Below are 10926 nucleotides of genomic sequence, written 5' to 3' on the forward strand. Positions count from 1 at the left end.
TGTCCGTACCAACACTTGCAGCTACACAAAATTGAACGAAGCTTCATATTTATCTACTGCTGTTTCCTTGTCATTATTTTTTCATATAAAAAAACCCTAATGACAATTCTGTTGACTGTCCTAAAAATATTTTGACTCTTTGGCTGGGACCATCTATCATTGATAGTGCCTTGAATAATCTAGCTGAAGAATTCATGAATTTTCTGCAAAAGCGATTAAGTACATCTCACTTCAGCATAAAAAATGAAATGAAATGAAATGTAATGAAACTTACATTTTGTCTATTTTTTCTTGAATGGTTTCCAGAGAGATAGTCCTGTCACAAGTCAAGGAATTCTCTTTCTGTATAAAGAATAATATACTAATAATAAGCACACTAAATAATCGAACCATTGTATACTCCCATATTGCAGCCTCAATATAGTGCTCCTAATGAAATTACAGATTCACATATTTTACAACATCCACAATGAAAAAACTCATCAAAATAAATAAATAAATATATAAATGAATAAATGTTACTTTACCCAAATAAAATAAATAAACAAATAATTAAATAAAAGTTAATTTTCCCCCACCCACCCCACGACAGACACTTAAAGGTGATGGGGATGGATGAATGAATAATGAATGAATGATGAATGGGTGAATGAATGAATGAATGAATGAATGAATGAATAATAAATGTATTAATGAATGAATAAATTAATTAATAAACAATAAAATAACAAAAACAATACATAAATAAATCAATTAATTGATAATAAAATAGCAAATAATAAAATATCAAAAACAATACATCAATAATAAATAAATAAATAAACAAAATAATAAATAAATAAATAATAAAATAAATAAATAATAAAATAAATAAATAAATAAATAAATAAATAAATAAATAAATAAATAAATAAATAAATAAATAAATAAATGTTAATTTCCCACCCCCCACAACAGACACTTAAAGGTGATGGGGGGTTGGATGAATGAATAGTGAATGAACGAAATGAATGAATGAATGATCAATGGTTAAATAAATAAAGTAATTAATTAATTGATAATTAAATAATAAATAAATAAATAACAAAAACAATAAATAAATAAATAAATAAATAAATAAATAAATAAATAAATAAATAAATAAATAAATAAATAAATGTATGGTAATTTCCTCCCACCCACCCCACAACAGACACCTAAAGGTGATGGGGGAGAAGGGCAGGGGTAAAGTAATGCTGCAAGACTTAACAGTGGCGAAGCGTGGGTCATCTGATTGGGGGCACCGGGTCTGATGGGGGGGGGGGGGGGGCACAAGCCAGTTTTTTGCAATTTTCCTGTGAGATTTTTTTAATTTTGCACTCAATACGTGCCTCCCCCCCCCCCGTGCCCCTATGACGCTATGCCACTGAGACTTAAAACTATGTTCTGAAAGCGATAGCAATAGGACCAACATCCTTTATAGTAAGCCAGGCATTAAACAATAATGTGTAGCTAAGTCACCACTGATTGATGAGAGTGCACATAAGCACTAGAATGGCGTATTACGGTAAAATATCACAATGAGCCAGAGTACTTGATTTGATCTGTTCCAACAAAATAATACTTTCAAATCTGTCTGGAATTTAGGTTCAAACAAGTAGACAAAGCTTTGAAATATAATGAAAAACCTTGACATTACATCAAAACCAAACAAATTCAAAAGTATGGTATTATTCAAAAGCTAATATTTGTCTCCACCCTTTTCACAGATTTTGAAATCAAATTTTGCTGAAACTGGTCACTATGTAATACTTTATAGGATTAAAATGAGTTAATATGAAGATATTACCATGGTAACTGACACCGATATATCTATATGTTTGTTTGGATTAAAACCAATTAATCTGATCAAGTACCTGACACCGTGGCAGCGAGAAAAAATGTGTGCCAGGTGGCAGTTGGTTACTGCAACAAAAATATGTCCAGGTGGGACCGTGGGGTTAGGGTGCAAGGTGGTGTTACACCGTTTTTACACCAACAATGTATAACCATTGGAGATTCAAATTGTATATCCAGAAAGTGTCAGTGACACAGGGCCCAAGGTTGAAGTGGGCAGGCACAAAATCTATTCTAGGCAAAAATGACCAAATTTGAAACAAATTTTAACTTTCTCTCCTCCGCAGTCACTTTGCTTTCCTTCATGCAGACCCCTCCAAAAATATATGGTGCCACCACTGTATTCAAGGATTGCATCGGGGTAACCTGTAGAGGGAAGGGGGTATGTGCACCTTAGTCAAGATCCTTGTCTCGATTTGGCATCCCCATTCCCCTTCACTTCTGAAAGTCTTGAAACACAATATACGAGTAATCTATTCGGTCAGTTTTGTTACTGCCGGTGATAAATTAGCAACTTATGCTTATTGCTTAATTGCGTAAATTCACATAAGCATATGCCAGAGTCACACATTACGTAAAGCATGACTATCATAGGTGCTGCGCCCAACTGTGAACACCATTCTTATTCTATATCAATCCACAATGTTATGAGTCTTCACCAAATACAAGCTAAACAAAGTATAGATGCGGGTATAAGAAACTTAGATCTGTACTTACCATGAATCTTCAGAATCTTGAGTTTCCCTAAGGCCAAGTTGTAACCCTTAAGTGTCTTGGATGAACAACTTCTTTCCTGCGAGAGAAAAACAAATTATTAGTCATTTTGTTCACTGATTTTAATAACCTTAACACCTATTAAATAAGGTATCCTACAACTTTAATATTTACACGTGTCCCAACTTGGAATCATCTTAACTTGTTGTGTTTGTTGGATTTTAAATTTAAGACATTTAAACTCTCCCCTCTCAGCAGCAAAGATGGGAAGTGGAATTTCTTTCATTTTACCTCATTATTTTGCCTTTCACTGACCAGACAAACTACCTGACAGTTGTTACTAACATTATTTCATAATTTTTTGCAAAGAATAAAAAGTGACCACGTGGCTTAAATGTTTGGTACTGATCTAAATGAAATTCTCTGTCTTAATCATGTTTCAAACAACCCAATTTATACCAGCTCATACATTCCACTCAAAATTCCACCCAAAACCATGCCTTATCTCACTTCTTTCATTTTACCTCATTATTTCGGCTTTCAGTAACCAGAAAACCTTCCTGGCAATTATTACTATATTATTATTTCACAATTCTTGGCAAATCAATCAAAGAATAACATTTGAAAAAACAAAACATTGACCACAATCATACATCAATTTATACCTTTAATGTATTGTGATATAAGTGCAATGGCGGCACCCATATAACAACCTAATTTATAACAGCTACAAGCCTTTCTTGTATTACATAAATGACCAATATTCAAATGCATTAGTAAATATTGGTAAATATTTGATACCAATGTATGTATCATTTATCCCAAAATGTATCATGACCTATGTATAAGCTACTAAATACTAAATATCCACCGGATAAATTCTTAACTCCCATTGTAACAATACTACACAAACCACACCCTAACAAATCTGGGGTGTGGAGGAAAGATTTTTCCTCAGCAAACCTGGATACCAACATCGAGCACACTCGGCTGTTGATTGGCTAAAACCACACAACTTGTAATATTAAATGGAAGCTCCTAACAATGTATATTGAGATTCTGATTGGATAATGGCATAGAACCATGCAAGCAAAGAGCATAAATTAAACAAATCATCATTTGGTCCATCTGCTATAACCAAGAGAAAAGCTGGGCTACAATACACATGTGCAATATGACTAGGCGTGGCTTTTCACCATGGGCTGTCTCCCTTTGCTGAGGACGGAGCGGGGCTAATGACAAGTTGCTTTGTGCTATCCCACCAATTTACCATAAGTTTAATGAAAATGGATTTACACTTAAAGCCATAATGACAATCTTACAAGTTTTTGGCATATTTGTAATGTTTACACATGTCCCAACTTACACCTAATTGGAATTGGTCAAATTTGTTGTGGTGGTCAGGTCAATAGAGCAATAATTTTGACATAGTGTCATAATTCAGACATTAAGTCACCCATAGAACTCCATGTTTAACAACCAAAACTAGCCAGTGGGTTTATTTCCCTTTACCTTGTTATTTCGCCTTAAAATGGACACAAACCTTTCCCAACAGTTATACTAATAATATTTCAACATTTCATTTCGACAGTTTTGTGAAAAATAACAAAATTAAAAATTTGATGACAATTTGTACATTATGGCTTTAAAGTAAAATATCAATATGTTATTTGACTGAAGAAAATTTGTGCAAATTGCTAAAATCACATTTTTTCATCAGGCTGTGGTTCTATACCGAACTAATCCATAAATGTTTCAATTTAAAACAGGTGTAAATTTCTTTTTGACATTGGGGGATGCATGAGGCTGGAAAAAATTTCTTGAAGTATAGTGAATCCAGCATTTTGGTGCATGGTGACAGAATAAGTTTATGGTACAAATGTACACGAAGCAAAAGTGGAACAAATTTGTGTGAAGAGCACAAAAATTGGTACTTGTTAAAGCCTTAATGTACGATCTTTTTAAATTTTTAGATTTTTCTTTTTTTCTTCTAACATGATAATATGCAATCATTATGAAAGTTCCCAATACATTTGGACGCGAAAACATTGGGAATTTGCAAAGAAACAACATCATAAACTTCACCTCTATCCGACTCGAAACATCTCGCACTATTTGGATTAGGACAGCGAGTGCGGCCTCAGAGTTAGTCTCCTACGCGGCCAGTTTGGTTACGCTCCCTCCACATGTGGAGGGAGCGTAACCAAGCTAGTTTTGTAGGAGACTACGGTTTGCGATCGTGGCCGACATAAAGTCATAATCTAAAAAAATTATGACTTTATGTCGGACCAACAGAAAATCGTCCCGTTTACTACAAATAGGACGAATTTGACAGTTTGCTCATAGATTTAAGTTAGAACATGTGTAAGTATTACAAATATGCCAAAAAATCGGTTTTGAAAAAAATAAAGGTAAATTCTGAAAAAAGATCGTACATTATGACTTGGTCAGACACACACATACAGGCATCAACATTGGGGGCATGATTGTATAGACCACCCCCCTTATCAAAATATTGAGGGATTCATCCCCTCCACCACAGATCTACGCCTGTGAAATGAATCATCTAAATAAACATTATTGTTGCACAACTTACAAATGGACAACTAAACTATGGATATGGTTAGAAAATAAATTTCCCATCAAGGTGACTTTAAAAATGGCCTTGGCAGATGTGGAAAGAAAATATTTTAAAAAAATAATAAAAACATGCCCTAAACCCCAATCTGTAAGTTTCTTTGTCACTTCATTTGATTCACTCATATCTAGACCAAATTTTTACTACAGAATTTTCAGAATATTTATAAAACCAAACTGTTACTACAGAATTTTCAGAATATTTCAAAAATATTCCACATTTTACAAAACCAAACAAGTACACATTTTACCCTTGGTTTTCACAGGCTCATAACAATTGCAAATATTTCCAACCATTCCTCTTACAACAGTGTACAAATGCACAGAAAAAAAAGTGTTAAAAAATGAACACTTAACTTCATATAATATGCTGCTCCTATAACACGGTGATTAGGGTAACTTGATAGAAATTAAATACTACATTGATTCTTTTAAAAGATATCAGCCTATTATTTGCATAATTAGGCCTTTTAAATAGATTTTAAAATCATAATGGTTTTCAAGATCCACCAAACATACAAGTTTGTTTTATCTTTAAATTGTTGTGAAAATATCACATATAACTAAACTCATCACAAATCAAAAAGTTACAATGTAATTCACAAAAACAGGCAAAATGTTCACTTACCAAAATGGATGCTCAAGATGACTTGATGTCCTTTGGATCCAGAATCAAATTTAACACAAAATGTTGTAGAGTTAGCGGACAAAGTGTGATTGTATATTATAATACCACTTCGATGCTGAATGACAATGAATCACCAAATCCAATCATAGATTTTAAATGATCCAATTGACTGAGTGATAAGTTGGACTAATAATAACAGGAGTGTTGTCCTCTTGAAAAGATGAGATGCGACTGATCACGCACCTACCAACACCAGTATTTATATGCAACCTAACCTCCCTACACCCAACCCCTGAGATGGGCTATTCCAGTTGATAACCCTACACCTTCCTTTAAAAGACATAACCTTAATCTCCCACACAGGGGGTGTATATTTCAAATGGAGACACCCATTCAAGTAATGCCATTTGAAATTCGCACTCCCTGTGTGGATGATTAATGTCTTCTACAGGGGGTGTAAGGATTTCAACTGGAAAACCCAAATCCAGGCACCACAATCTGTTCTGTGAAAACATACCCTGGTTGGCAGCATTGGTTTTTGATTTATAGATGGCAGTCTGGGGGAGCCACACACACAAATATAGTCAAGATCCTACTAGCTGGAAATTCACAAGCTTTTAAGCTTTTAAAAGTTGCAACATAATGTAGTTCTACACACCATCATTGCAGCAAAATCCACCATTTTGTTCAGTCACTAATATTCTTCAATCCACTTTTGTTTCCCAGTTGTTGTTTTTCCTTTATTCACAATCCTACCATTGAAAGCAACTTATTTCAAAACAAACATGAAACATTTTCAGCTTTGCAATGTGAATGCCCATCACAAAACGTTTTTGACATCATCTAAATAGAATTAGCTAACTTTGATGTGTTTGAAGAGTAAAATTTGACATAGAGTCATAATTAATGAATTAATGACATTATGTCCTCTTAAAAAAATTGCATGTTAAACGGCCAAAATAATCAGCAGGGTTTCTTTCACATTACCTTGTTATTTAAGCTCAAAATGGACAGAAACCCTTCCCAACAGTTATGACTGGTATTATTTCGGAATTCTGAGTATAAATTTAAAATTTGAAGGAAATCGTGCATTGTGGCTTTAAGTGAATGAACTTCTCACCTTTCTATGCATGGTAGGCTGTTTTGATTGACAATTTTATTACCGGTTTTGTGTTTCAAATTTATCATAACAATACAAGCAACTTTTTCACATTATACCGCTCTGATTTCTTGTTAATGAAAATCAATCTCTTTATGCCTATACTTTGAGCCGTTTGTTACATCTCAGGTTTGAAAAAAAAAACAATTTCATAATCGTTATGAATTCGGCAGACGGCCGAATCCGGATTCGGCTTTTGGTAAATTCATTTTTGGCATGCATTACTTTTGAATTAGAGAACAAGGGATCAATGCTTTACCTATAGAGGGCGGCATATCGATTTTTAACGGTTATCGTCTTTGACCGTACTGTGAGTCACCGTTAGCTAACCCTGTATGCCGCCCTCTTTTGAATACTTATCATCTGATCTCCGTTAAAAAAATTGACATGCTGCCCTCTATCATGTATAGCATTGATCCCTTATTCTCAAATTCAAAAGTAATGAATGGGTAAAATGAATTTACCAAAAGCCGAATCCGGATTCGGCCGTCTGCCGAATTCATAACGAATTATTATAAGATTGTACATTATGGATTTTACAGTGAGGCATTAGTACTTCCCATTCATCAAAAAAACACATCTGTTGTCATTTTAGAGCTCTAATATCTTAATATCTAATGAACACGGATGCAATGAGCTGGTTATTTAAAGGAACACTCCGGCAATCACAACATTATGCCTTATATGTTAGAAAAACAATTATCAAAGGTCATTTGAGGTCAACTAAGTATATACTGTGTTGGATTGTCAGAATGTTCAAAGTGGTGTCAAGCGCATTTGATGTCAACTGAGCATTGATAGTCTGATTTTCATAAAACGTGGTGCATGTAATCACAATTAGGCCCTAAGCGTCAAAACATCAAGGTCATACAAGGTTACTGATAATAGATAGTTGGATTGTCATGAAACTTGGTTGATATGAAATCCCTTACACAGCAAACATTCTTTTAAAAGTTGTCTGAATATAGATTGTTGTAAAACTCAGAGGATGTGATTTCAATTCAGCCGTTTGTTACAAGCATGAATTAAATGTAGACCTATTTAGCACACATTTTTCAATTCAGCTTTCGACATGAAAATTATGAGTATTTCCTAGTATGTCATTGGTGGTATTTACCAATAAATGCCAATATTTCGCACCCGGTTAGTTGTGCCAAACATTCAAATTTACTAGCATTCCAAGTACTTGCAATGCAAAATTATGAAACATGATCTTCATCCATGGCGTTGTCTTTTTAAAGACATTTCTTGTCAAACCTGATTATTGTGGCATATTTGTAATGTTTACACATGTCTTAAATTTGATAGAGCAATTTTGACATAAAATCGTAATTATGACTTTAAGAGATCGGATAGCATTAGCAACGTTTGCACAGTATTTTTGTGGGACATGAGTGCACATCAGACATATCCAATATTGCCTTCTGAATACGAACGAGGAATGTCCTTCTGATATCAAGTAATTTTGATTTTTTGAAATTGGCGATGTAAAACATATTTCATGGCAAATTATTAATTGATTTTTTTTTTCATATCGAAGTAAAATTCGTGATCCACAGCCTCATCCCCCCAAATATCACAAAAAAAGTTGAGATTTTTATATCACTGGAAACCTCTGGCTACATAATGTTTGTGTACAAAATATTTCTTGCAGATTTATTCGTTTTGCAAAGATATCGTGCACCAGAACGAAATTACAACGCATTGTCTATGTAGCAGTGTAATACACATAATCATGCATAACTCGCAAACGCAAAATCGGAATCAACTGAAATTTTGGGAATAGGCTTTTGTCGTGGATATGTACTGAAAAATGTCATAAAAAGAGGATGCCAGGATCATGAAATCCTCCTTTAAGTGTATGTAGCTGGGAGGAAAATTGGTGGGTGACCGACCCCTTAAGTCCCCCATAAAACCCCATAAAGGGCCAAAATAGCCAGTGGGGTTTTGTTCATTTTGCCTTGTTATTTAAGCTTAAGATGGAGAGAAACCCTTTCCGGCAGTTATTACTAATATTATTTCAGCATTTTGGGCCAGAAATAACAAAATTAGAATTTAACGGAAATTATGGTACATTATGAGAAAAAAAGAACCACTAACCGCGAAATATGGATATCCAACAAGCTGTAACTATAAATTAGAGGGCAGGGCTTGAAGAATGAGGGAAATTGTGAGGGGGAAAAGTACAAAAAAGTAGGTTTAGGGGTTAGGGTTAGGGTTCAGGGTTAGGGTTATGGTTAGGGTTAGGGTTACGGTTTAGGGTTAGGGTTATGGTTTAGGGTTAGGACTATTATTATTATAGTCTGAACTCTTGTTTTGGTCACTACTGAGTTGAGCTTTAAAATGCAAATATAACGTAATATAACGTAAAATATTCCACCTTCCATTTTGTGTTATATATACATATTAAGAGTAACAATGGGTGCAGTAGTAGTAGTAGTAGTAGTAGTAGTAGTAGTAGTAGTAGTAGTAGTAGTAGTAGTAGTAGTAGTAGTAGTAGTAGTAGCAGCAGCAGCAGCAGCAGCAGCAGCAGCAGCAGCAGCAGCAGCAGCAGCAGCAGCAGCAGGAGCAGGAGGAGCAGCAGCAGCAGCAGCAGCAGCAGTAGTAGTAGTAGTAGTAGCAGTAGCAGTAGCAGTAGCAGTAGCAGTAGCAGTAGTAGTAGTAGTAGTAGTAGTAGTAGTAGTAGTAGTAGTAGTAGTAGTAGTAGTAGTAGTAGTAGTAGTAGTAGTAGTAGCAGCAGCAGCAGTAGTAGTAGTAGTAGTAGTAGCAGTAGTAGTAGCAGTAGCAGTAGCAGTAGTAGTAGTAGTAGTAGTAGTAGTAGTAGTAGTAGTAGTAGTAGTAGTAGTAGTAGTAGTAGTAGTAGTAGTAGTAGTAGTAGTAGTAGTAGTAGTAGTAGTAGTAGTAGTAGTATAATTGTTTTGGTACTACATGTATATTGAACACACAAATTCTCTCCTCAAAATGAGCTTTAAACTGATATATTACAATGTTCCTCTCGCTTGTTTGCCAACTAGTAAAAAACATCAATAAATGGGTTGGGAAATTTTATGTTTTCTATTGTTTTGAAAGGTTCAATCAAAGAACATATATGGACAAAACTTAGCACTGCCAACATTACGGCCTGTAATTGTTGGCGTAGATAGGGATGGGCAGGGCAGGCGACTTGCCCACTGGGAAAGGGGAAGGAAAACTCCAGAAAAGGAGTTGGAAATGGAAAGGGGGAGGAGTACATAAAACGATAGACTTTGTCTTCAGAGTCTATGATAAAAAGCCAGGGGGTTTCTGGAGCTTCACTAAAAAAAAAAGCCCAGGGTTTCTGGGGCTTCGTCCCTGGGTCCCACTAAGACCCAAGCAAGACCCCAATTTGCTAATATTAAAGGGCATATCTATTGCAAAAACAAGTTTAACTCTATTCGAAGAGAATAATTATTACATTACAAGTTGACAATTTTTTTATTCATATTTTTCCTGAAAAAGAGAAATTGTATTGGTAAAATGCTGGCTCGTACGGTCCTCCCCGTTAGAAGCGAAATTGATTTCCAATGCAGCAGACTGATGACGTGCAGTAAATGAAGAGTAGTTTGCTCCGCAGCCAGTTTGGTTAAGCGTAACCAAACTGGCTGTGTAGGACACTATAATGTTCACGAGCAGTACATACACTTTAGCTCTCGAAGAGCTCTTTTGATGTTCATTGGTGTATATAATGCGCGACCTTGTACCACGAGAAATTGGCAAAGGACAACAAAAGATTAGTTCCTGTGCCATAGAAATTGGTTATTTGCATAATAAATACAATATTGATATGTCATGCTTATTTTTTAGTCCAAGTATTTCTCATCATGTTGACATATATATAAATTGTAATATTATTATTTACTAATATATTATAGGCTAATAAAGAAGCGATCTGATT

General features: G+C 34.7%; 1 long non-coding RNA gene across 1 annotated transcript; it reads right to left on the reverse strand.

Moving 5' to 3' along the window:
* Positions 1-285: 285 nt before the first annotated feature.
* LOC140172206 (uncharacterized) lies at positions 286-5962 on the reverse strand. Its single transcript, XR_011861700.1, has 3 exons — positions 5855-5962; positions 2593-2668; positions 286-342 (listed from the first exon to the last, which is right to left on the reverse strand). It is a non-coding gene; the product is annotated as an uncharacterized lncRNA (long non-coding RNA).
* Between the last annotated feature and the right edge of the window lie 4964 nt (positions 5963-10926).

Source organism: Amphiura filiformis, chromosome 15 (genome assembly GCF_039555335.1).
Source record: "Amphiura filiformis chromosome 15, Afil_fr2py, whole genome shotgun sequence".
Classification (NCBI taxonomy): Eukaryota; Metazoa; Echinodermata; class Ophiuroidea; order Amphilepidida; family Amphiuridae; genus Amphiura; species Amphiura filiformis.